Genomic DNA, 22,433 nt, shown 5'->3' on the forward strand with positions numbered 1-22,433 from the left:
CATCAGGGGAAGGTGGGACAAAATCCTTGGAATCCCATGCGTGGTTCATTTTAATGAAGGTTAGATAATCCACATTTTGGGTTGACAGACGGGTCCTTTTTTCTGTCAGGATTGATCCAGCTGCACTGAAGACTCTTTCCGATAGCACACTTGCAGCTGGGCAAGCGAGCTCCTGTAAGGCATATTGGGCCAATTCAGGCCAGGTGTCCAGTTTAGCGGCCCAATAGTCAAAGGGGAATGACCTGTGTGGGAGAACATCGATATGGGAGGAAAAGTAGTTTGTAACCATAGTTGACAACTGCTGTCTCCTGTCACTTTCCATCGATGCAGTATTACCAGTTGTGTGAGCGGTATTTGAAAAATCAGTCCACAACATTGTCATGAAACCCCTGTCTCCAACGCCACTTCTGCTGTGTGCACCACGAACACCTCTGCCAAGCTGCCCCCGGCCCGTACGGCTCGTGTGAGAACCATCACCGCTGCTGTGTGCTGGGAATGCCTCAAGCAACCGATTTACCAGAGTTGCTTGTTTATTAGCCAATATTAGGTCAAGGTTCTCCTGTGGCATGATGTTTTGTAATTTGCCTTTATAGCGTGGATCCAGGATGCTGGCCAGTAGTCGTCATCGTTCATCATTTTGGCAATGCGGGGATCCCTTTTTAGGATCCGCAAGGCATAATCTGACATGTGGGCCAATGTTCCGGGTGTCAAAGATGCACTGCGAGTGCTGAGTGGAGGACCACTTTCTGGCAAATCCACATCCCTCCAGTCACGCACAAACCCTGTACCAGACCTTGCCACGCCAACATTTTCACTTGCCCCACGAGATGCATCCTCCTCCCCTAAGTAATCATCCCCATCATCATCCTCCTCCTCCTCTTCTTCCTCCACCTCGTCCAGGAGAGGTCCCTGAGCAGACAATGGCTGAATGTCATCAAGGATTCCCTCCTCCTCTTCCTCCTCATCAACATTGGCTGCAGACGCCTGCTCCTTAAGGTGCGTCAAAGTTTGCATGAGCAGACGCATAAGTGGGATGCTCATGCTTAGGATGGCGTCGTCTGCGCTTACCAGCCGTGTGCATTCCTCAAAACACTGTAGGACTTTACAGAGGTCTTTCAGCATCGACCACTGCACACCTGTCAACTCCATGTCTGCTCTCAAAGTGCCTGGCCGTGTATCCTCCCACAAATGCATTATGGCCTGCCTCTGCTCGCACAGCCGCTCCACCATGTGCAGGGTGGAGTTCCACCTTGTTGCAATGTCGATAATGAGGCGGTGGTTGGGAAGGTGGAGCAATCGCTGCAGCTTCTGCATACGAATGGAGTGTACAGGCGACCGGCGGATGTGCGCGCACAGTCTTCGCACCTTCTGGAGCAGGGCTGTTAACTCCGGATAATTTTTGAGGAAGCACTGCACCACCAGGTTCAAGGTGTGAGCCAAGCAAGGTATGTGGCTGAGTTTTGAAAGGGCTATGGCTGCCACAAAATTACGGCCGTTATCACTAACTACCTTGCCTGCCTCAAGATGTACACTGCCCAGCCATGACTCAGTTTGTCGCTTCAAGTACTCGGCCAGCACCTCGGCGGTGTGTCTGTCGCCCAAACACATCATCTGCAACACAGCCTGCTGACGCTTTCCACTAGCTGCTCGATAGGGGGACACATCATGTGCAACAGTGGCAGCTGCAGATGGAGTGCTCGTACGACTGCGCTCTGTGGACAAGCTTTCGCTTCTGGAGGAGGAGGAGGAGGAGGGTCGAACGCCTACAGCCAACTGTTTCCTATACCGTGGGCTAGGCAGCACTGTCCCACCACCGCTGTCCCCTGTGGACCCTGCATCCACCACATTAACCCAGTGCGCAGTGATGGACACGTAACGGCCCTGGCCATGCCGACTGGACCATGCATCAGTTGTGAGGTGCACCTTTCCGCTCACTGACTGCTTGAGTGCATGGACAATGCGGTCTTTCACATGATGGTGGAGGGCTGGGATGGCTTTGCGAGAGAAGAAGTGGCGACTGGGTAGGTCATAGCGTGGTACTGCATAGGCCATGAGTTCGCGGAAAGCTGTGCTTTCCACCAACCGAAAGGGCATCATCTCAAACGAGATTAGTTTGGCAATGTGGGCGTTCAAACCCAGTGTACGCGGATGAGAGACTGAGTACTTTCTTGACATACTCATAGTGTCTGGGAGGGTGAGCTGGACTTGAGAGCTGCATATGGTGGAAGTAGCGGTGGACAGGGCGGACTGAGAGAGGGTTGATGATGGTGATGGAGTTGGTGTTCTTTCTGATGGCCTAGAATCAGTCTTTCGTTGATATAACAGTGGGATTCCCTGACTGCTGTGGCCTTGCAACGACACCTCAACATTTGCTGCTGTGCTAACCGGTGGGCTTACAGTGGGGGAAACAATGGAGCGTTGCTGACTACCTTCGTTGTGATCAGTTGCACATGTGGCACTTGAGGTTTGGTGTTGTGTCCACGCTTTCAAGTGCATGCTGGTTAAATGTCTAAGCATGCAACTGGTATTCAAATTTTTCAGATTTTTCCCTCGGCTAAAGGTCTTTGCGCACTTCTTACAGATAACCTTGGCCTGATCATGAGGATTTTGGTCAAAAAGTGCCACACTGCACTCTTCCTACTTTGGCAGACATTTTGCGGCCTAGCACGCTGTGATCTTTTGACCATCTGGACAAGCTGTCCAGCACCTCTTTTGATGTTTGGAACCTGTCTTTGGAGTGCTCCGGGCCTGCCAGATAACAGCTGTTGCGATGTCGATGTCTGCTGTGGATGCTCCTCATCTGAGCTATTGGAAGCAGCACCCTCTTCCCCCAATGGATGCCAATCTGGGTCAACAACTGGGTCATCCATCACCTCCTCTTCTATGTCATGTGCACCTTCCTCTGTGTCACCGTGTATGGTGGTATAGTGTGTGGGAAGGGGCACCTGAGTCTCATCAGGGTCAGAATCTGGCTCTGTACACTGCAAGGACAATGTAGTGCTCTGAGTGAATGTACCAGCAGAATCATCCATCAGCGGCTGTGCATCAGTGCACTCCATGTCAGATTCATCTTGGCCTGGGTAATTCACCATTTCACTTGATAATCCAGGCATGGTATGTGAAAACAGCTCCATGGAGTAATCAGTAGTATGGCCTGCGTCATCCTTCAATCTTGGTTGGGGTGAAGGACACAAGGAAAGGTGTGGTTCATGAACATGAGCCTCCAATGACGACTCAGTGCTTTTACTTTTTACAACTGAAGAAGAGGAGGCGATAGAGCTGGAGGCTGAGTCAGCAATGTAAGACAAAACTTTTTCCTGATGCTCTGGCTTTAAAAGCGGTTTGCCAACTCCTAGAAAACTAAGCGTTCGAGGCCTTATGTAGCCAGACGATGACGCAGGCTCAACACCTCCTGCATTCGGTCCTATTTTGCTCTTGCCACTACCATCAGATCCACCACCAACACCATCATTACCAGCTGCCAACCCCCGCCCAATTCCACGGCCTCTTCCACCAGCCTTCCTCATTTTTGGTAGAAATGTAGACAAAATCCAACAAACTATATAGTAATGTAAAACAAGGTACAAGGTGTCTATAGGACAGGGGAGATTTTGAATTTCTGCAGACACTTGTGGACAGTTTTGGATTGTGTGAGGCCCACTGATATCTGAGCGCTATGTCACAGGCTCGATGGCACAGCTGTGACAAAAGTGACGAGAGGATAAGGGAGATTTTGAATTTCTGCAGACACTTGTGGACAGTTTTGGATTGTGTGAGGCCCACTGATATCTGAACGCTATGTCACAGGCTCGATGGCAAAGCTGTGACAAAAGTGACGAGAGGATAAGGGAGATTTTGAATTTCTGCAGACACTTGTGGACAGTTTTGGATTGTGTGAGGCCCACTGATATCTGAGCGCTATGTGACAGGCTCGATGGCACAGCTGTGACAAAAGTGACGAGAGGATAAGGGAGATTTTGAATTTCTGCAGACACTTGTGGACAGTTTTGTATTGTGTGAGGCCCACTGATATCTGAGCGCTATGTCACAGGCTCGATGGCACAGCTGTGACAAAAGTGACAAGAGGATAAGGGAGATTTTGAATTTCTGCAGACACTTGTGGACAGTTTTGTATTGTGTGAGGCCCACTGATATCTGAGCGCTATGTGACAGGCTCGATGGCACAGCTGTGACAAAAGTGACGAGAGGATAAGGGAGATTTTGAATTTCTGCAGACACTTGTGGACAGTTTTGGATTGTGTGAGGCCCACTGATATCTGAGCGCTATGTCACAGGCTCGATGGCACAGCTGTGACAAAAGTGACGAGAGGATAAGGGAGATTTTGAATTTCTGCAGACACTTGTGGACAGTTTTGGATTGTGTGAGGCCCACTGATATCTGAGCGCTATGTGACAGGCTCGATGGCACAGCTGTGACAAAAGTGACGAGAGGATAAGGGAGATTTTGAATTTCTGCAGACACTTGTGGACAGTTTTGGATTGTGTGAGGCCCACTGATATCTGAGCGCTATGTGACAGGCTCGATGGCACAGCTGTGACCAAAGTGACTAGAGGATAAGGGAGATTTTGAATTTCTGCAGACACTTGTGGACAGTTTTGGATTGTGTGAGGCCCACTGATATCTGAGCGCTATGTCACAGGCTCGATGGCACAGCTGTGACAAAAGTGACGAGAGGATAAGGGAGATTTTGAATTTCTGCAGACACTTGTGGACAGTTTTGGATTGTGTGAGGCCCACTGATATCTGAGCGCTATGTCACAGGCTCGATGGCACAGCTGTGACAAAAGTGACGAGATGATAAGGGAGATTTTGAATTTCTGCAGACACTTGTGGACAGTTTTGTATTGTGTGAGGCCCACTGATATCTGAGCGCTATGTGACAGGCTCGATGGCACAGCTGTGACAAAAGTGACGAGAGGATAAGGGAGATTTTGAATTTCTGCAGACACTTGTGGACAGTTTTGTATTGTGTGAGGCCCACTGATATCTGAGCGCTATGTCACAGGCTCGATGGCACAGCTGTGACAAAAGTGACGAGAGGATAAGGGAGATTTTGAATTTCTGCAGACACTTGTGGACAGTTTTGTATTGTGTGAGGCCCACTGATATCTGAGCGCTATGTGACAGGCTCGATGGCACAGCTGTGACAAAAATGACGAGAGGATAAGGGAGATTTTGAATTTCTGCAGACACTTGTGGACAGTTTTGGATTGTGTGAGGCCCACTGATATCTGAGCGCTATGTGACAGGCTCGATGGCACAGCTGTGACAAAAGTGACGAGAGGATAAGGGAGATTTTGCATTTCTGCAGACACTTGTGGACAGTTTTGGATTGTGTGAGGCCCACTGATATCTGAGCGCTATGTGACAGGCTCGATGGCACAGCTGTGACAAAAGTGACGAGAGGATAAGGGAGATTTTGAATTTCTGCAGACACTTGTGGACAGTTTTGGATTGTGTGAGGCCCACTGATATCTGAGCGCTATGTCACAGGCTCGATGGCACAGCTGTGACAAAAGTGACGAGAGGATAAGGGAGATTTTGAATTTCTGCAGACACTTGTGGACAGTTTTGTATTGTGTGAGGCCCACTGATATCTGAGCGCTATGTGACAGGCTCGATGGCACAGCTGTGACAAAAGTGACGAGAGGATAAGGGAGATTTTGAATTTCTGCAGACACTTGTGGACAGTTTTGGATTGTGTGAGGCCCACTGATATCTGAGCGCTATGTCACAGGCTCGATGGCACAGCTGTGACAAAAGGGACTAGAGGATAAGGGAGATTGGATTGCTTTTAAAAAAGCAGTTTGCGGAGCAATGGGTAAACAGCAATGCCAGCCTGTCAGGAAGCCTTAAAAGGCAGCCCAACAACCAACACCACTGATACACCACAATATAGCCTCCCCTTGCACTGCACACACAGTGACTGGTGTGTTGTGCAGGCCAAATTGCTAGCAGCAGAAGCAGTTTTTTTTTCTTCTTCTCAGGACAAAAAAAAAAATTGGGATTGCTTTTAAAAAAGCAGTTTGCGGAGCAGGGGGTAAACAGCAATGCAGGAATGTCAGGAAGCCTTAGAAGGCAGCCCAACAACCAACACCACTGATACACCACTATATAGCCTCCCCTTGCACTGCACACACAGTGACTGGTGTGTTGTGCAGGCCAAATCGCTAGCAGCAGAAGCAGTTTTTTTGTCTTCTTCCCTGCCTAATGCTCTCCCTACAGAATCAGCAGCAACCTCTCCCTATACTGAGATCGGCAGAAGTAAGATGGCGTTCGGCGTGCACGCCCTTTTATACCCCCTGTGACGCCCACCAAAGCAAGCCAATCACTTGCATGCCCTTCTGAAAGATGGTGGTGACCCCTGCCTATGTCATCACGTTGCCCACAGTGTCCGTGGATCCTGATTGGCTGAAAAAGAGCGCAAAACAAACTTTTGAAACGCGACTTTGGCGCGTAAGTCGCCGACCTCGTGGCTGACCTCATCCTAGGGTCGGGTTTCGTTTCATGAAACCCGACTTTGCCAAAAGTCGGCGACTTTTGAAATTTTTCGACCCGTTTCGCTCAACTCTAGTTAGCAGAGATAAATACATATCACCCACGATTTAGGTATATAACATACACTTTGGCATTCATGTTCTTTGAAAAGCTAAGAGAGATGCAATTTGACTGAAATTTCTGTTCATATATCAGCTGTGTATTAATTAAAACATAAGCACACATGAATGTTGATATTCTTTAAAGCTGTAATGAAGGCTCCATTGTTTACCTCTAACTTTTTCCAGAAAACAGCAAAATTAGCAAAAAGATGTATGTCCATCATAAACCTTATCAATCAATTACTACTCCACTTACCTGTCCAGGTTTGGCATGTGATTCAGGCTTAGCTGGTAGTTTGCCAGTGGCTGCTTGGCCTCCTGCAGGTTTAGGATGACTTGGATGATCATCGTCATCTAATTCTTCTGAATGGGGAGGTTTGGAAGAGTTACCAAATCCTTTTACATTGTGATGGTCAACTGTATGTTCATCTGAATCTTTTGAATCTTCTGGATGAGGTTGGCTGGAAGAGTTAAGATATGGGGGTCCTCCTGTTACATTAATTTGGTCAAATGGATTGATAGTGCCATTGGATGGTGGATTTGCAGGTTTAGGCCCTCCAGAGAGATTTTCTGTTACAAAAAATGTTATGTAAATATTTTTCTATGATAGGTAATATGGTACAATGATAATGTAGAAAAAACACTTACAATTTAGATTTAAATATATAAAACATGCAATTGCATACTCGTTTATTCTAATTAACCTCTGCAGAAAATAATGTAAGATAAAGATAATTGTATCACTTACAAATATTTTGGCACAGGTGTAATTGCAACAGCTCTGTAGTGTTGTGTGACAACTGGTTCTATGCTGGCGATTAGAGACGAGCGACTTTGCCTTTTTTCGGGTCGAGTCGGGTTTCATGAAACCCGACTTTCTCAGAAGTCGGGTCGAACGAAATCGGCCGATTATCGTGAAAAGTGGAAGGCCGACTGAAACACGAAACCCAGTGCAAGTCAATCGGGAACCAAGGTCGGCAGGGAGTGGAGGACAGGAAACACACCTACAGTGCCCATTTTAATGCCAAAAACATCAATTCTTATTACTTAAGCTTGTCAACCTTAATTTACTTTATAATAATAGTTACGCTTTGAAAACTGGGGGTTATTTGGCTAAAGTTGTGGGGGGGTAGGACTGGCTCCAGATTTTCGTGGGCCCTGGCCAAAGAGTGTCACTGGGCTCCTTTAACACATGCCACAATTCATGATCCTCTGATACGGCAGAGAAATAGTGGTATAGTACAATGAAAAATGCTTCACTTCTTACATCTCATGACTGATATCCATCTTAAATTCTCCAATAGCTCCAAAAACGGACAGTATATTATTCCATACAGTATTATGGCCACCGCATAGTGCACCATACAGAGTAATGAGGCCCATATATTTCTTCATACAGAATCATTGGTCTCATATAATGTTTGAAACAGTATATTATGATGAGCTCCACATAATGCTACAGTATATGTTGGTCCCCATGGATGAAGCTCCACTGTGTTATGGGCCCAAATAATGCTCCATATATATTGGGCCCCATTTCTAATGCTCCAGTGCATAATGGGCCCTGTACATGCTGCTCCAGTGTCTGATGTCCACCTTTGGAATGCTCCAGTGTATGGTGGGCCTCATATATCATTCTCCAGAGTATAGTGCTCCCCAAAAATAGCTGTCCCAACATTGAAAACAATTAAATAAGTCTCCTCGCTAGGGAATCCCTGTACTAGTCTGGACTCCTTGTCGTCCCCATCTTCCATCTCACTGCACTTGGACTGTTTAGACAGAGGGCGTACAGACGTGATGTCATCACGCTCTCTGACCAGAATGTCACTGTCAGGAAACGCGGAAGACATCACGGCAGTGGAGCAGGGACAGGTAAGTATTTCAACTTTGCAAGTGCTGTGATCCTGAGCAAGCAGGGGGGGCCCACTTGTTGGCGATGGCACTGGCACAGGGCCCCTCATAGTACAAGTGGTGTCTCTGACGGCGGGTGGGCCCACCGGCAGAGACACTTTTGCGTACTATGAGGGGCCCTGTGCCAGTGCGTCGCCCATGAGTATGCCCCCCCTTCCTGCTCAAGGAACCTGCACTTTCAGCTGCACCTTCCTCTTTGTCACCGTGTAAGGTGGTATAGTATGCGGGAAGGGGAACCTGAGTTTCATCAGGGTCAGATTCTGACTGTGTATAGTGCGAGGGGAATGTAGTGGTCTGGGTCAATGTACCAGCAGAATCATCTAGCAGTGGCTGGGCATCAGTGCACTTGTGGCGCCCCAAGGAGTACGGTCGCCACAGTGGCATTACCTTCCTCCTAGTGTGATGTCATGCTTGGGAGCAACGAAGGATCTCTCTAGCAGTTAAACCAACACACAACACAGTTCCCACTCCAGGCCAGCAGGGAGACCTCTGAACCTGACTGCTGAGGAGCTGCTCTCTGTGGTCGGGAGGAGGGAAGTTAGGGCAGTCTGTGAAGGGAAGGGGAAGTGTGTGGACGTGAGAAGGGGAGCTGGAGGATGAGCAGAGTTAAGGCTCACTCCTAGCTGGAGCGCATGGTCGGTATTGCAGTCTCCGAGTTTGTAAGGACACTGACGGTCCTGCAGCAGAAACTGGAGGAAGTAGCAGCTGTAAATGCTGTGTTCCCAACTAAGGCTCGGAGGCCCCAGCAGCAACGTGTGTGAGCCAGAAGGAAAAGGCTATGGCTGCCTGCCATACGAGAAAGTTCCAAAAGAGAGTCAACAGGGGGAACTTCAGTGAACTTAGTACTGCGAGTATCTCAGATAAGCGCTAGAACGTAGGCCACACTACCTATCTGCAGAGAGAGAATTCCAAATTTGCTTCCAGACTGACCAACTCCTTCTCCATCTGTACTCTGGGTCCTGGACTGCACTTACCAAGTACAGGTAAAGGAACTGCACGACTGTGTCTGTCATCTTTCTCCTGCGCCTGGTGCACGGCTCTGCTACATCTTGCACTGCACACTATCTACCAACTCTTTCATCTGCCCTGCGACTACGGCCCTACCTGTGCAGGGCTTCAACATCTTAGCTGCACCACAACATCTGTCCCAGAGAAGCGACACTGCAGTGCGGGTCAATCTGATCAGAAACCACAGGTGGCGCCACGTATCATTCACCTATAAACGTTATTCACCCCTTTGCATGGACGCCCAGGGCCACGGAACGGGTCATCACAACCAACGTGACACATCCCTCTGAGACACCAGCCTGGTACCGATTAACCCCACTGCCCTGGCTGGCCACCCACACTCCATGTCAGATTCATCTTGGACTGGGGAATTCATGATTTGACTTGATAACCCAGGCATGGTATGATAGAAAGAGCTACATGGACTAATGTGAAGTGTAGCCTGCTGCATCATTCACTTTTGGTGGGTGTGAAGGACACAAGGAAAAGGGTTCTTCCTGACCAGGAGCCAGCACTTGACGACTCAATGCTTGCATTTTTTGAAACTTCAGCAGAGAAGGGCATAATAGCTGGAGTCTGTTTTGGCAATGTAAGCCAAAACCAGTTCCTGATGCTCCGGCTTTAAAAGCGGTTAACCTACTCCCAGAAAAGGTAGCCTACCAGGCGTTCCGGAGCCAGACCATGATGCAGGCTCAACACCTCCTGCCTTAGCTGCTATTGTGCTTTTGCCACTATCAGCAGATGCACCACCACCATCAGCACCAGCTGGTCCCCACACGCCTACGTCTGCGGCCTCTTCCACCAAACTTCAAAATGTTGCAGAGCATGAACCCAAAATAACATCAGATATATGGTACTGTATCAGAAGCGTACAGCTCTATACAGTCAAAAGATGATTGTCAATCTCCCTATATATGCCATCAGTCACACAGAGATGCTCACAGGTCAGTATGGATTAAACAAGAATATAAAAAGTAGAAAAAGTGTACAGTATCATCAGATAGCAGGTATATATAGTATAGTTTAAACATTCTAAATCTCCGTAGATATTTCAGGAGGCAGACTCAGACGTTCTCAGGCCCAGTATGGATTCAACAAGATTGTAGAAAGTTGAGAAAGGGTACAGTATCACCGGATAACAGGTATATATAGCATAGTTTAAACATTAAAAACCTATGCCTATATATCAGGAGGCAGACTCAGAGGGTCTCAGGCCCAGTATGGATTCGACAAGATTGAAGAAAGTTGAGAAAGGGTACAGTATCACCGGATAACAGGTATATATCGCATAGTTTACACATTAAAAATCTATGTCTATATTTCTGGAGGCAGACTCAGACGGTCTCAGGCCCAGTATGGATTCTACAAGATTGTAGAAAGTTGAGAAAGGGTACAGTATCACTGGATAGCAGATATATATAGCATAGTTTAAACATTAAAAATCTGCGTGTATATTTCCAGAGTCCGACAAAGACACTCACAGCCTCAGTATGGATTAAACAAGAATCTAAAAAGTAGAAAAAGGGTAATGTATTCGAAGCGTACACCAGTATATACTGTTGGGGTATTTTTTAATCTTCATATACACTCACTGGCCACTTTATTAGGTACACCTGTCCAACTGTGTGTTAAGACTTAATTTCTAATCAGCCAATCACATGGCGGCAACTCAGTGCATTTAGGCATGTAGACATGGTCAAGACAATCTCCTGCAGTTCAAACCGAGCATCAGTATGGGGAAGAAAGGTGATTTGAGTGCCTTTGAACGTGGCATGATTGTTGGTGCCAGAAGGGCTGGTCTGAGAATTTCAGAAACTGCTGATCTACTGGGATTTTCACGCACAACCATCTCTAGGGTTTACAGAGAATGGTCCGAAAAAGAAAAAAAATCCAGTGAGCGGCAGTTCTGTGGCCGGAAATGCCTTGTTGATGCCAGAGGTCAGAGGAGAATGGGCAGACTGGTTCGAGCTGATAGAAAGGCAACAGTGACTCAAATTGCCACCCGTTACAACCAAGGTAGGCAGAAGAGCATCTCTGAATGCACAGTGCGTCGAACTTTGAGGCAGATGGGCTACAGCAGCAGAAGACCACACTGGGTACCACTCCTCTCAGCTAAGAACAGGAAACTGAGGCTACAATTTGCACAAGCTCATCAAAATTGGACAGTAGAAGATTGGAAAAACGTTGCCTGGTCTGATGAGTCTCGATTTCTGCTGCGACATTCGGATGGTAGGGTCAGAATTTGGCGTAAACAACATGAAAGCATGGATCCATCCTGCCTTGTATCAACGGTTCAGGCTGGTGGTGGTGGTGTCATGGTGTGGGGAATTTTTTCTGGGCACTCTTTGGGCCCCTTGGTACCAATTGAGCATCGTTGCAACGCCACAGCCTACCTGAGTATTGTTGCTGACCATGTCCATCCCTTTATGACCACAATGTACCCAACATCTGATGGCTACTTTCAGCAGGATAATGCGCCATGTCATAAAGCTCGAATCATCTCAGATTGGTTTCTTGAACATGACAATGAGTTTACTGTACTCAAATGGCCTCCTCAGTCACCAGATCTCAATCCAATAGAGCATCTTTGGGATGTGGTGGAACGGGAGATTCGCATCAGGGATGTGCAGCCGACAAATCTGCGCCAACTGTGTGATGCCATCATGTCAATATGGTCCAAAATCTCTGAGGAATGCTTCCAGCACCTTGTTGAATCTCTGCCGCGAAGAATTGAGGCAGTTCTGAAGGCAAAAGGGGGTCCAACCCCTTACTAGCATGGTGTACCTAATAAAGTGGCCAGTGAGTGTATATTTCAGTCTCAGTAAGACAGTAAGGACTCTCCGCAAGAGGAAACGAGATGGATACAAGTACAGATGGAAAGTCGAGTGATTGCAGAAATTTTGGAATTACTAATCACGGTAAAAACTCCCGGTAGAATTCTCAGAGGAGATGCTGACCCTCAATTACTTTGTCTGTGGAGACAGCAAAAACAGTTCTTGTGAAGAAAGGTTTGCTGTTTCGCAGTACCGTGGAACCCATCACCATTACTCATCTCCATCAAATGGTGATCACAGGGACAGATGTAGACATTGTCCTTACTGCCTATCATGATCTGTCAGGTAACTTTGGAGTGCAAAAGACACAAGCCACAGGCCATAGGCGATTCTATTGGATTGGCATGAGAGGACACATTTAAAAATGTGGGCAGGAATATCACATGTCTGTGAGTAGGAAAGCCGTGAAAACTGATGATAAACCACAACTGCATCTCATTGTGAGTCGACGTCCATAACAAATGGAAGCCATTGATCATCTGAAGATAGAGCCCAGCAGGACAGGGCATAGCTACGTCTTAACCATCATCTATCATTTCACCAAATTTGTATTGGCAGTAACAGTGAAGTATTTAACAGGCCAGACTACACAGTGGTGGAGCAGGGAGAGGTAAGTATTGCAAGTGTTGGTGCCCTGAGCAGCAGGGGGGGCCAACTCGTAGGCGGCGGTACTGGCACAGGGCCCCTCATAGTACGCCGGTGTGTCTGACGGCAGGTGTGCACCCCCACCATCAGAGACACTTGATTCTACTATGAGGGACCCTTGTGCCAGTGCCGTTGAAAAAAGAATGTGCTCACCCACCTGTCCAGGGCAACGGCACTCGCACGGGTGCGTGCGCCAGGTGGCGACCCCGGCCCTGTGGGGTGAGGCAGCCCAGTTAGGGAGGTGGAAAAATTGGCATATGTTGATGTTGGACATTCAGCAGCTGCAAATGGAGTAATTGGAGAAGTCCGCGGAAGACGAGGACAAAAGCAAGCCATTTTTCTGGCAACCTACGTGTCAGCAGGGGAGGGAGGAAAAAATCCTTTGAAACCCATGCATGGTTTATTTTAATGAAGGTTAGAGCATCAACATTTTGGGTCGACAGACGGGTCCTTTTTTCTGTCAGGATTGATCCAGCAGCACTGAAGACTCATTCAGATAACACACTAGCAGCAGGGCAAGCGAGCTCCTGTAAGGCATATTGTGCCAATTCAGGCCAGGTGTCAAGTTTACTGGCCCAATAGTCAAAGGGGAATAACCGGTGAGGGAGAACATCGATATGGGACGAGAAGTAGTTTGTTACCATACTTGACTACTGCTGTCTCCTGTCACTTTCGATGCAGTATTACCAGTCGTGTGAGCGGTACTTGAACAATCAGTCCACAACATGGTCATGAAACCCCTGTGTCCAACGCCACTTCGGCTGTGTGCACCATGAACACCTCTTCCATGTTGCCCCCTATGGATCGTTGGAAAAACATCACCGCCGCTGTGTGCTGGGAATGCCTCAAACAACCGGTTTACCAGAGTTGCTTGTTTGTTAACCAATATTAGCTCTAGGTTCTCCTGTGGCATGATGTTTTGGAATTTGCCTTTATACCGTGGATCCAGGATGCTGGCCAACCAGTAGTCATCATCGTTCATCATTTTGGCAATGCGGGGGTCCCTTTTTAGGATCTGCAAGGCATAATCAGACATGTGGGCCAATGTTCCAGGTGTCAATGATGCACTGCGAGTGCTGGGTGGAGGAGCACTTTCTGGCAAATCCACATCCCTCCAGTCACGCACAAACCCTGTAACTGACCTTGCCACACCAACATTTTTTCTTGCCCCCTGAGAAGCATCCTCCTCTCCAAAATAATCATCCCCACCATCCTCCTCCTCTTCCTATTCTTCCTCCACCTCGTCCACGAGACTTCCCTGAGCAGACAATTGTTGACTGTCATCAAGGCTTCCCTCCTCCTCTTCCTCCTCGGCTGCAGACGCCTGCTCCTTAACGCGAGTCTAAGTTTGCATGAGCAGACGCATAAGTGGGATGCTCATGCTTATGATGCCATCGTCTGCGCTTACCAGCCGTGTGCATTCCTCAAAACACTGAAGGACTTTACAGAGGTCTTTCAGCTTCGACCACTGCACACCAGACACCTCCATGTCTGCCTGCAAACTGCCTGCCCGTGTATCCTCCCCCAAATGAATTACAGCCTGCCTCTGATCACACAGCCTCTGAACCATGTGCAGGGTGGAATTCCACCTTGTTGCAATGTCAATAATAAGGCGGTGCTTGGGAAGGTGGAGCAATCGCTGCAGCTTCTGCATATGACTGGAGTGTACGGGCGACCGGCGGATGTGCGAGCACTGTCTTCGCACCTTATGGAGCAGGGGTGTTAACTCCGGATAATTTTTGAGGAAGCACTGCACCACCAGGTTCAAGGTGTGAGCCAGGCAAGGTATGTGTCTGGGTTTTGAAAGGGCTATGGCTGCCACAAAATTCTGGCCATTATCACTAACTACCTTGCCTGCCTCAAGATGTAGACTGCCCAGCCATGACTCAGTTTGTCGCTGCAAGTAGTCGGCCAGTACCTCCGCGGTGTGTCTGTTGTCGCCCAAACACATCATCTTCAACACAGCCTGCTGACGCTTACCACTAGCTGTTCGATAGTGGGACACCTCGTGTGCAACACTGGCAGCTGCAGATGGAGTGCTCGTGCGACTGCGCTCTGTGGATGAGCTTTCACTTCTGAAGGAGGAGGAGGAGGATGGTCGAACGCCTACAGCCAACTGTTTCCTATACCGTGGGCTAGGCAGCACTGTCCCACCGACACTGTCCCCTGTGGACCCTGCATCCACCACATTAACCCAGTGCGCAGTGATGGACACGTAATGGCCCTGGCCATGCCTACTGGACCATGCATCTGTTGTGAGGTGCACCTTTCCACTCACTGATTGCTTGAGTGTATGGACAATGCGGTCTTTCACATGCACGTGGAGGGCTGGGATGGCTTTTCGAGAAAAGACATGCCAACTGGGTAGGTCATAGCATGGTACTGCGAAGGCCATGAGCTTGCGGAAAGCTTTGCTTTCAACCAACCGGTAGGGCATCATCTCTAACGAGATTAGTTTGGCAATGTGGGCGTTCAAAGCCAGTGTACGCGGATGAGAGGATGAGTACTTTCTTGTCCTACTCAAAGTCTCTGGTGGGGTGAGCTGGACTTGAGAGCTGCATATGGTGGAACTAGCGGTGGAAATGGCAGACTGAGAGAGAGTTGGTGATGGTGATGGTGTTGGTGGTCTTGCTGATGGCCTAGATTCAGTCTTTCGTAGCAATAACATTGTGATTCCATGACTGCTTTGCCCTTGCGACGACACCTCGACATTTGCTGCTGGTGGTGTGCTAACCGGTGGGCTTACAGTTGGGGAAGAGATGTAGCGTTGCTGACTACCTTCATTCGGAGCAGGTGCACATGTGGTACTTGAGGTTTGGTAGTCCATCCACGCTTGCAAGTGCATGGTGGTTAAATCTCTAAGCATGCAACTGGTATTCAAATTTCTCAGATTTTTCCCTCGGCTAAAGGTCTTTGCGCACTTCTTACAGATAACTTTTGCCTGATCATTAGGATTTTGTTCAAAAAAGTGCCACACTGCACTCTTCCTACTATGGAAGACATTTTGAGCCCTTGCACGCTGTGCTAATTTGACCGTCTGGCCAAGCTGTCCTCTTTTGGTTTTTGTAACATGTTTTTGGACTGCTACGGTCATGCCAGATGACAGCTGTTGCGATGTCGTTGCGTGCTGCGGATCCTCCTCCTCCTCTTCTGAGCTATTGGCAGCGGCACCCTCTTCCCCCAATGGATGCCTATCTGGGTCAACAACTGGGTCATCCATCACCTCCTCTTCAATTTCATGTGCACCTTCCTCTGTGTCACCGTGTAAGGTGGTATAGTATGCGGGAAGGGGCACCTGAGTTTCATCAGGGTCTGATTCTGCCTCAGTACACTGCGAGGACAAAGTAGTGCTTTGAGAGAATGTACCAGCAGAAAAATCTAGCAGTGGCTGTGCATCAGTGCACTCCATGTCAGATTCATCTTGGACTGGGGAATTCACGATTTGACTTGATAACCCAGGCATGGTATGTGAAAAGAGCTCCATGGAGTAATCAGTAGTGTGGCCTGCCACATCCTTCACTTTTGGTAGGGGTGAAGGACGCAAGGAAAGGTGTTGTTCCTGACCAGGAGCCTCCACTGACGACTCAGTGCTTTTATTTTTTGAAACTTCAGAAGAGGAGGCGAGAGAGCTGGAGGCTGTGTCAGCAATGTAAGCCAAAACTTGTTCCTGAATATCAGGCTTTAAAAGTGGTTTACCTACTCCCAGAAAAGAGAGCCTTCGAGGCCTTGTGGAGTCAGATGATGATGCAGGCTCAACACCTCCTGCCTTAGGTGCTATTGTGCTTTTGCCACTACCAACAGATGCAACACCACCACCACCATCGGGACCAGCTGGCAATCCCCGCCCACTTCCATGGCTTCTTCCACCTTACTTGCTCATTTTTGTGGAAATGTACCCAAAATACCACCAGCTATATGGTACTGTAAAACAAGGTTGAAGGTGTATCTACTATTGGTGAGATTTTGAATCTCACTATAGATTTGAGGACGCTGAACTATTGTCCCAGGCCCAGTAGAGATTACACCTCAATGTAACAGACTGAAACTGGATGGTGTATGACAAGGTGGAGGGTGTCTATAGGATTGGTGAGATTTTGAATCTCACTATAGATTTGAGGACGCTGAACTATTGTCTCAGGCCCAGTAGAGATTACACCTCAATGTAACAGGCTGAAATTGAATGGTGTATGACAAGGTATAGGGTGTCTATAGGATTGGTGAGAATTTGAATCTCACTATAGATTTGAGGGCGCTGAACTATTGTCTCAGGCCAAGTAGAGATTACACCTCAAAGTAACAGACTGAAATTGGATGGTGTATGACAAGGTGTAGGGTGTCTATAGGATTGGTGAGAATTTGAATCTCACTATAGATTTGAGGACGCTGAACTATTGTCCCAGGCCCAGTAGAGATTACACCTCAATGTAACAGACTGAAACTGGATGGTGTATGACAAGGTGGAGGGTGTCTATAGGATTGGTGAGATTTTGAATCTCACTATAGATTTGAGGACGCTGAACTATTGTCTCAGGCCCAGTAGAGATTACACCTCAATGTAACAGGCTGAAATTGAATGGTGTATGACAAGGTATAGGGTGTCTATAGGATTGGTGAGAATTTGAATCTCACTATAGATTTGAGGGCGCTGAACTATTGTCTCAGGCCAAGTAGAGATTACACCTCAAAGTAACAGACTGAAATTGGATGGTGTATGACAAGGTGTAGGGTGTCTATAGGATTGGTGAGAATTTGAATCTCACTATAGATTTGAGGGCGCTGAACTATTGTCTCAGGCCAAGTAGAGATTACACCTCAAAGTAACAGACTGAAATTGGATGGTGTATGACAAGGTGTAGGGTGTCTATAGGATTGGTGAGAATTTGAATCTCACTATAGATTTGAGGACGCTGAACTATTGTCCCAGGCCCAGTAGAGATTACACCTCAATGTAACAGACTGAAACTGGATGGTGTATGACAAGGTGGAGGGTGTCTATAGGATTGGTGAGATTTTGAATCTCACTATAGATTTGAGGACGCTGAACTATTGTCTCAGGCCCAGTAGAGATTACACCTCAATGTAACAGGCTGAAATTGAATGGTGTATGACAAGGTATAGGGTGTCTATAGGATTGGTGAGAATTTGAATCTCACTATAGATTTGAGGGCGCTGAACTATTGTCTCAGGCCAAGTAGAGATTACACCTCAAAGTAACAGACTGAAATTGGATGGTGTATGACAAGGTGTAGGGTGTCTATAGGATTGGTGAGAATTTGAATCTCACTATAGATTTGAGGACGCTGAACTATTGTCCCAGGCCCAGTAGAGATTACACCTCAATGTAACAGACTGAAACTGGATGGTGTATGACAAGGTGGAGGGTGTCTATAGGATTGGTGAGATTTTGAATCTCACTATAGATTTGAGGGCGCTGAACTATTGTCTCAGGCCCAGTAGAGATTACACCTCAATGTAACAGGCTCAAATTGAATGGTGTATGACAAGGTATAGGGTGTCTATAGGATTGGTGAGAATTTGAATCTCACTATAGATTTGAGGGCGCTGAACTATTGTCTCAGGCCAAGTAGAGATTACACCTCAAAGTAACAGACTGAAATTGGATGGTGTATGACAAGGTGTAGGGTGTCTATAGGATTGGTGAGAATTTGAATCTCACTATAGATTTGAGGACGCTGAACTATTGTCTCAGGCCCAGTAGAGATTACACCTCAATGTAACAGACTGAAACTGGATGGTGTATGACCAGGTGGAGGGTGTATAGAGTATTGGTGAGAATTTGGTTCTCACTAGAGATTTGAGGACGCTGACAATGATGCTCTCAGTCCAAGTATGGACGCAGGGTAATAAGCAGGACTGCTGCACACACAAAAGGGTGGAAAAATGAATGCATGGTAACTGTGCAGAAAAGATGAAGAAAAGTATTTTTGCTTTTAAAAAAGCAGTTTGCACAGCAGTGTGCAAACAGCAATGCAGCTATCAGGGAGCCTTATAAGGCAGCCTAATAACCAACAGAGCTGATGCACAAAAATAGAGCCTCCCCTGTCACTGCACACAAAGTGTTGTGTTGTAAATGGAAATCGCTAACAGCAGAAGCAGTTTTTTGGTTCTTCTTCCCTGCCTAACGCTCTCCCTATAGAATCAGCAGCAGCAACTCTCCCTATACTAAGATCGGCATAAGTAAGATGGCGGTCGGCGTTCACGCCCTTTTATAGCCCCTGTGACACCACACAAAGCCAGCCAATCACTTGCATGCCCTTCTCAAAGATGGTGGTGACCGATGCCTATGTCATCAGTATGTGTCCTCCATCATTGGCTGAAAAAGGGCGCTGGAAGCATCTTTTGAAACGCGGCTTTGGCGCTCTGGTCGCCGACCTCGTGGCCGACCTCACGCTATGGTTGGGTTTTGTTTCATGAAACCCGACTACAGTGAAAGTCGCCGACTTTTGAATATGACCGACCCGTTTCGCTCAACTCTACTGGCGATGTTATAGCTTTATATGTCTCTCTTTTCATAACTGTGATTCAAACAGATCAACCTTCTTCTCAGACCTGTTTTTTTCACTTTATTGTGTGTATTTGAGGCTAAAAATATTTTTTGCAGTTCAGTTTCATTCAAGATATTTCACTGTTTTGCAAGCACACACTGCACATTCAACTTTGATAATTTCAGTGGTCATTAATCAGGTGAAAGGAACTCAATAATGGCAGATAAAAGAGTCATAAGCTCTCCCATTGTACCGTCAGAATGAGCTCAGAGATATATTCTCAGTTCACCCTGTATCCAGCATTTGTAGGAGCAACACACAGGCAATAAGAAGGCAAAAAAAATGAAAATTTTTGAATGGAAACCTATTAGAAAATTATTATTAGCTAAACATACATACATTTAACTAATAAAATACATTTTCCCCAAAGTTGCAAACCCCCTTGAACTTCTACATCAGAACTTAATATCACTCAATAAATTATATCACAATTCAGGTAAAAACTTGGAATAACCCTGTCTCTAAAGATTAATCGGTTGTAACATCACTATTGCAAGAGTAAACTTTAGGTCTTAAAAATATGCCTGTACTACTTCTCAGTTTTGCTGAGATACTATAGAGAAGTGTTTCCCAACTCTAGTCTTCAAGACCCACCAACAGGTCATGTTTTCAAGATTTCCTTAGTTTTGCATAGGTGATGGAATTAATGCTTGAGTAGGTAATGAAATTATCATCTGTGCAATACTAAGATTATCCTGAAAACTTGACCTGTTGGTGGGTCTTGAGGACTGGAGTTGTGTAACACTGCTATAGAAGAACATGATGCTTAAACTATCACTTCATAGGATTCCTTATACAATTGTTCAACTACAATATGGCATCCAGCGAAGTCTGTTCAGAACCTCATAGAGGTAGTGTGGCTCCATACTAAGGAGTCATAGCGGCCTCCACACACTTCCTTTCAGGCACTATGGACATAACAGGGTCTACATGATAACAATTTGATGGTAAACAGATCAACCTATGAGAAAAACATCTATTCATACATTCTACAAGTGAAGAAAATATTCTCACCAGGCTTTGTAGCTGGAGCAGCGAGTGCAAGGGCCACTAGGGCTAGGAAGATGAGGTACTTCATGGCTGCAGAAAGCTTCTCAGTCAGGAGAGAAGAACCAGTCGCTTGGGATGACAACAGACTCTCACTCTTTATTTATGGTCCTTCTTCAGCTCCTCCCTTAGTAAATATACTTTTCTGATTTGTAGAGAGTGAGCAGATAGGATAGGAAGAGCATGAGGCTGCAAAAATCATTTTACTGAATAGGACAAATGCCCTCAGGAGAAGGATGACGTGAGTGTATAAATGATATTGTCCAGGAATGTACAAAGAAACGTGACTATAATTAGATATTTCTGCACTGCTTCGGTGTTATAAGGTATTGAATTGTAAAATCATGGAAATCAGGATTATGTAGTGGTTTTATTTTCTAATAATCTATAACCACACTCCACATGTGATCATCATGTAACACTGTTTTGCTATATCACTTTCAGAAGGTTTCCTTTACATCATTTACTAATTCTATTTTCTATGTGTGTAAGTAATGAATATTACATGGTTTTATTATTTTTACATCCAAATATTGAATACTCCAACATCAAAAAAATAAAATGTTGACACATATTGACACATCTCAGTATTAGACAGAGATCACTTTTCTAATAAATTATCTTATTAAACTGTACAATTTAGTTTATTTTAATAGAATAGTGGTGGATTGAGCAGTGACTGAGGCCCAGACGCTGGGCGAATCTATACATAATCCTACAGCCACAAGTAAACAGTAGAACATAGTGGTAGACTCTAACCAATATTATGCAGTCAAGAAAATATTTTTTGCTTTACTGTTTGAGGTTTTAATTATATTTTGCTATACTGGATATATGAAACCCAATTAAGGGCCATATAGTCCAGTTTGCTACTGGTCTTAACTATAGCTGGCCATACAATTTACATAACTGCCAGCCAAACATCTTTTTCTCCAAACCATCTCATGAACATCCACACTTGTGTGGGGAGGACGACCCCCATATAGTGATTGGGCCGGAATCAAGGGGACCGCCATCAGGGTTATTGAAGGAACTACATCAGGGGGATTACAAAGAGAGACATGCGACTGAAGTTGTCAGGGCAACAGGGGGCGGGACTAGGAAAAAAGGAGCAGGGGGCGCGCTGAGGTGGCAGTTGGGGGAGAGCCAGAGTGAAGGCAGGAAGCAGGGAGACTGGCAGGGACACCGACAGGAGCCTGTGAGGAGAAAACTGCGCATTTACCGACAAGAGAGACGTGAGAGACTGTTACCGGAGACTGCTCCCCGCCCCCGTTCTCAGAGCATCATCCTCGCTGCCCCCCACTTTTGTGGGGGAGGATCTTTACCTCAGGTTGTGGCCGTGAGTACACGTAACCAGGCCACAGAGGCTTGTACACTTCCTCCCAGCCTTCTCCCACCACGGCGACCTTGCCATCACCGGCCTGAAGATACGCCACCTCGTCATAGGCGAGGTTAAAAGGCCCGCTACCCTGGCTTTGGGAGAGACTCCTTGATAAAGGACAGCTACAGGTCATCTAGGGAACTGCGTCATCACCGCGCACCACCAGTATCGCTTTCTTCAGGGCCTGTTGTCCTGTTGTGACCCACCGGCATCGTTTTCTTCAGGGCCTGTTGTGCCCCACCGGCATCGCTTTCTTCAGGGCCTGTTGCGCCCCACCTGCATCGTTTTCTTCAGGGCCTGTTGCGCCCCACCAGCATTGCTTTCTTCAGGGCCTGTTGCGCCCCACTGGCATCGCTTTCTTCAGGGCCTGTTGCGCCCCATCGGCATTGCTTTCTTCAGGGCCTGTTGCGCCCCATCAGC

This window comes from Dendrobates tinctorius, unplaced genomic scaffold, assembly GCF_039654945.1.
Source record: "Dendrobates tinctorius isolate UK_male_01 unplaced genomic scaffold, ASM3965494v1 ptg000230l, whole genome shotgun sequence".
Taxonomy (NCBI): Eukaryota; Metazoa; Chordata; class Amphibia; order Anura; family Dendrobatidae; genus Dendrobates; species Dendrobates tinctorius.